A 6,000-nucleotide genomic window follows, 5' to 3' on the forward strand; every position below is an offset into this window, starting at 1 on the left:
ATTCCCATTAGCACTTGAGGTTCAGCCAGTGATACAGTTCTTGTTTTCCTTTTCATCCTTTTTTCTTTTTCTTTTTTTCTTTTTTTTTTTTTTTTTGAGCTGATTCACGGCCTTTGTTATCCCCGCGCACCGTCTGGGTGTGAGGGTTCTGGCCAAACTGCAGCAATAACTCTCTGCGCTGATATCTGAGGGAAGCGCTCAGCTGGGAGGGGGGAAAAATTGCTCCTGCTACAAAATAAGCTATTTAATAGTACGTGTGGCGATGGGGGGAGGCTAGAAAATTGATTTTGGACAGCGCTTGCTGGATGCACACAGCACCGGGGGAAGGAGGTAAAGACCTGCCTGTTGTAATCTCCACTCCCCCTCATTTTGTTGTTCTCAAACCCAGTCCGGATGGGAAGAAAAATGCCTGGGCGCTGCTCATCCGCAATGAAGGAGGAAGCAAGCATACAGCGGGCATGTTTGCGTGTGGCCTCGTGCTCCCCGCTCTGCCCCTCAAATTGCCCCTGATGGGCCCGGCGAGTGTTTTGCAACCGGGCTCTCGGCGGGCGATGCTGCAGCCAGCCGGCGCGCCCGCACGCGGCCACCAAAACGCTGGCGTGCTTTCGCATGCATCATGCCATTGTTATTATAATGGCCAATAACTAGCTGCAAACAAATTAGGTGTCTCGATACCGCGCTCTAATGAGTTTAGATGCATACCCAGTGGTAGGCAAAAGGTAAAACAACAGCACCAGACAGGTAATTTCTGGAGCTGTTACAAGTAATTTGCAAGCTCAGGCATCCCGGTTTTGCAATCGCGCTCATCTTCATTTCCTCGGAGCGCTGCATCTTCTTGTCAACATGAGCTGGCTTCTTTTTGGAAGCGTTTGGCTTTCAGTCAGGTCTCTGTCCCTGCTTGCACAAGGGCCGATAAATGTTTAACTCCATTGATACATTTAGCCCGAAGTAAAAGGGAAAAGCAGGTCTTCCACGGGCAGCGATAAGTCTTTTCCCCTTTGCACAGAAGGGACGGGGAAGGAGTTTGGGCAGGCGTTGGCTGTTCGCATGTTGGCAGCTGTTCTTCAAAGCTGGATGCCTGCAGACCTTGCTAACAAAATCTGAGCCACCAGCAGCTGTCTGTGAGACTTGCTGGAGGACAAGGGAGGCTGACTGTAAGCCGGGGGGGTGAAGAAGAAGCCGGGGAGACAGGCAGACAGCAAGGCCGGGCCCCGGCTTGTGCGCTGAGCGCCTTTCTGAGACAAAGGCAAAATGCCGTGCCGGGGCACACAGGCAGGGCTGCAGCTCGCAAGCCACGGGCAGGAGCCCGTTCCCTCTGCGCTGCACCTGGAGGTCACGCTGGAGAGTGGTTTTGGGCACGTGCCTGGGCTGGACGCGGCGCAGATGCCAAGCTGGGAGCATGACCTACAAGGCAAGAGCAAGGGCACGGGGTTCATGCCGCCCGGAGGAGGCGAGCGGAGGGAGGAAGGGAATTGCCCTCCTCTCTGCCCCTGGGGCAGCGAGGACGTTTCAGGTTAGTCACGGGGAAAATATCATAGGTGCACTGCTGGCCATTGGGCACTTGGAAGGCAGCTTCAGGTATCCGAGCCTGGTGGTGAGGGGCTGTGGGCCCCCGTGAGAAGGAAAGCTAATTGAAAGGCATTTTATAATTACGTCAAGCAGAGGGGAAACATCTCTCTAGTTACTTAGTAACTAAGATGCTTTGTCAACATAAAAGTGACAGGGTTCTTATTGCCTACCTATTTACTCAGGAAAAAATTGAACTATTTACAGCAGAGGCATTCAGTGCGTTGCATGTGCTCCTGCTGCATTTCAGTGGCACGGCCAGAAGAATGAAGGCTCATTAAAAACCTGTGGCTTAATGCTTGAATCGTGGCGGAGCCCCCTTGGAAAAAAATAATGCTTGCTGGGTATGCATTTTATATCTGTAAAATGTGTTTTATTAGAGGCTTAAACTGACGCAGTGAATCAGAGGGCATGGACATGGTGAAATTACTGATCTGGAACTCCAGTTTATTTTTAAAGACACACACAGCTACGTGGGAACCTCTGCAACAGTGCACTTGAAAGCCTCTGGCTTCGTTCAAGTCAGGGTAAAAAAAGGCTTCTGATAAATGGCACAGAAAGAAGAGTAAAGGTAACATCAGCCACCTTCTGCTGGTGGATCGGCGAAGCTGCACCTCCCGGGTGCAAGAACAAGGAGGGGTGGGGAGGATGCTCTTAAACCTCAACTCTGGCACGCTGCAGGAAGGCTGGCTTGTTTTGTTTCCTTTCTGCCTTTTGACTTATACGTACCTCTGTTTGTCACACAAAATAAATGCACAAGGTCAGCTGTGACAAGCAATGCGGGGAACACACACACAAAAGACATGAACCTTTAGAGCAGGAAATAAACCACAGCATTTGATGTTCCATCATTGCGTTTAATTAGGATAACTAATTGCTGCTCTTCTGCCAACCTGCTGTGGGCCTGATCCTCACCCTCCTCGGAGGCAGTGGCTCCCAAATCAGGGCTCTCAGGCTCCGCATTTGGCTGCTCATCCATGGGGCATCTCCATGTGTCAGCTGGCCCAGGGCTGTCCCTGCATTATTACTCCTTTTCCACGCAGTTCGCCTGCATCCTGCTCAGTGCTCGCTGCTGATTAAAAGGGGGAAAAAGAGGAAACCGCAGGAAAACGAACGACAAGGTCCCCCGCTGCTCTGAAGAAACTCCCTTGCTCTTTCCAAAGTAGGCTGCATAAATATTGATCTTGCCAGGATGTGCCCTACATTCATTTGCACAGACGTTATGAACGCGCGTAAGGAGGAGAAATCAATCTTGTTTTCCTGCACGGCAAACATGTGCAGCCAAGGGTGCGCATAGATAATGCGACTTACAGCTCTCAGTCCTGCCACTTAAACACTGGCTTGGAAAAGGTGTTCTGAGGAAACAGGCGAGAAAAAGGCGTTCTTACCTACTTGCTTATTTGGAGGTATTTCCCTCCAGACCCTTTAAAACACATTCATCCCCCATTTCAATTCCCAGTGCTAATCTGCAAGCTAACTAGCTTTCAGTATTTCCCTGCTGAATTTGCCTGGGTTACTTTTTCACAGCCTGCTGCCAGCAAGTCAAGGTGCAACCTTAGACGTTCATGTGACTTTATCACTCCCTCTCCTATTAACCTCCCGTATAGTTTAGCGTTGCAACATTGCAGTTGGGGAAATCATATCATTAGGTTGCAAAAGCCGCAGGATTCCTGCAGCAGAAAGCCACGGGGTGGCTTCTGAGTCACTGGATGATTAATAATTAATACATAATTGTTGGATAATCTGTTTAGACAGTCGCAGTACAGGGAATTTATTACTGTTGTCTCTGGAGAGCGCTGCTACTAAAATAATAAAACTTTAACGAGTCCCCTCTCCTTGTAGCCCCACTGAATTTCTGATGAGAAATAGCACAAAGCTGCCACGTCTTGCTATATATAGATTGCAGTGCAGTATAACGAAAGCTCCTGCTTCTTAATCAAGTGTGTTCATAAAGCAGGAGACATGGCAGACATGTTACGAGAGAGAGAAAAGTATTTGTGTGAGGAGTATTTTAAAAGAAAATGACTTGATTCCGTTCTTGAAGTATCTGATCTATCTTGCTTGGCCAATTTCTGCGCCAGTTTTATTTGCTCAACTCATTATTTTCAGTTATTTTCAACTTCATTTGTGCGTCCTGAATTCCACTTGCTTCTCGCAAAGTGTGTAAAATGCTGATGCTATTGCAGAGGGAAAAATCTTTAAATTACAACTGCACGACCCTCTTTCACCAGTCGCTCCGGTGCAAGGCGTCGCAGTAAATGAGCGGTGACAGCGGTGTGCTGAAAGACTTGGCAAAGGCAGGAAGCAGGAATGAGTCGAGCGAGCCCCGTTTCTTGAAATCACCTGCCACAGCTCCCCGGGGAGGGGGTGATTGTGGTGCTGTGACTCAGGAGCCGCGGGATGCCTCGCTCTGTTTCCCGACTTACCGTGAGGATGCTGAAGGCAAGAATTTCCCCACCTCACAGGAGCGTGGCACTGACTGAAACATAGAGGATTTGAGCAACGGCAATCACTCTTTTTGACTAATGAGCCCGTGTTAAGGCACTAGATAGTCTAGAATGGACAGATGTTTTATCCTCCACGTTCAGAAGTGCGTTTTGTTCAGCTGTATGTCGAACGTGATTTGTGGCGAGGCTGCAAAATCAATCCGAAAAGATAAATTTGCTTACCGACGGTATCTGTCAAGCTCTCCCGTGCTTGAAGCTCCAGCTTCCAGAAGGCAGTGTCTTCCCACAAAAAACAGTTTCAGCCAAATAAATGGAGCTTAGAGAGTAATGCAATGTTACAGCTGAAGCACCAGGATAATTGAGCCTGTAACATCTGCTGAAACGTAGTGACACCAAAAATAAACACTTCTGCCCGCGTTGTTATTTCCTGGTAAAGCGGAGTGTAAACACACACCACGACCCCAGCACATCAGGGAATTTGGAGACAGAACCATTTTGCCATTGCAAGCGCCCTGCCCCTGCCAAGGAAGCAACTTTCCCAGCACCGCTGTAATAAGGACATTGCTCGGGTTGCTTTCCAGCAGCTTTTATGAGAAGAATAAAAGGATCACGTACTTAATTAGCCCCTTTAATAAGGGGGTGTTTTTGTGTATGTTTTGCAGCTGGAACAAAGGGTTAGTGTCGAGGGTGTTTGCTTGGTTTTTCTTTATAGCGAGAAATTGTATTAAATCGCTCCTGGATGAAAAATAGGAAACAAAAATAGAAAAAATCTTTGGTGAAATATAAGGTCCAATTTTCCTGCGAAATTGCTCAAGGATAAGATTTTCCTTTTGTTGCAAATTACTGTTGGGTTTGATTAAACGGAACCCTTGATTTGCTTATTCTTCTCCGTTGTGATTTCCCCTGGCTTGAAGCTGTGGGAAGCCAGTCCCAGCCTCTGTCCAGCAAATGCCCTCATAAATACACGCCGCCGGTTTTCCCTTGCGCTGTATAAACACGAGGGAACGTTCAATTATGTTGAAAAAGGAGGCGTTTAAAAGTGATAAAAAAAAGGAAATAAATTTTTGCACAACGTGCAGTTAGCCCGCAGAATTCCTTCCTCCCGAGCACCGTCGCAACCAGAAGCTTAGCAGGGCTCAAAGGAGGGCCGGTCATACACGCCTGGAAATAAACAGGGGCTCTGGAAGGGATTTACACTCTTCGGCTTCTGGGGAGAAGCCAGCATCCTGCCACTGCAGTTTTGGGAGAAGGTTTCTAGGGCTGGTTGCCCCATGCTGCCTGCCCCCATGCTCCTTGCCTCGCTCCTTGGGGCGCGGGGTCGTAGCTGCTTTGCAGCAGGACCCGTAGTCTAGTCCTCTCTGGAGACTTGTGTGTCCCCGAGAGGACGTAGGTTGGAAATCTTACAAAGGCTTTCTGCTGCTCAGCGCTCGCAAAAACGGAGCCGTCGGTTATGGATTTGTCAATCTGCTGCTACACTCGCTCAGCAGCCATCTCACTGGCAACCAGTTCCCCGCGCACTCCTGTGAGTCAGGCTGCTAATTTCAGCCTGTGAAGTCTTGCCTGCCTGCCTTGCGTTCTGTGCACGACGAGGCCCCGGGCGATGTGATCTCACTTTGGCACTCGCCCTGCTCGAAGAAGGACGACCTCCAGAGGTCTCTTCCCGTCCGACCTTCTTGATGCCTCTCCTTGAGGCAGGGCTGCGTGGGGATGTTACAGGAAAGGCGTGCAGCCCTCTCAGAGCATCCCGGCTCTGCCCACCTACCACTCTGCTGTGATAAATGTGTTCGCTGCAAGTTTCACGTGGAGGCTTTCCAAACTAACTGGCTTCGTTCGGTCTCCACAGCTGCTCCCGTGTGGCCTCCATCACTCCATGGTCACGTTGGCTCAGTGTGACCGCTTCCTTTGAAACCTGCTCCATGCCTCCGAGGACAGAGATGTCCTGAGCCTGGCTGCTGGTTTTGGAGAGCTACACCATCTGTCTGGCTTG

The sequence above is a fragment of the Aythya ferina genome (genome assembly GCF_964211825.1).
Source record: "Aythya ferina genome assembly, chromosome: 2".
In the NCBI taxonomy this organism is placed as follows: domain Eukaryota; kingdom Metazoa; phylum Chordata; class Aves; order Anseriformes; family Anatidae; genus Aythya; species Aythya ferina.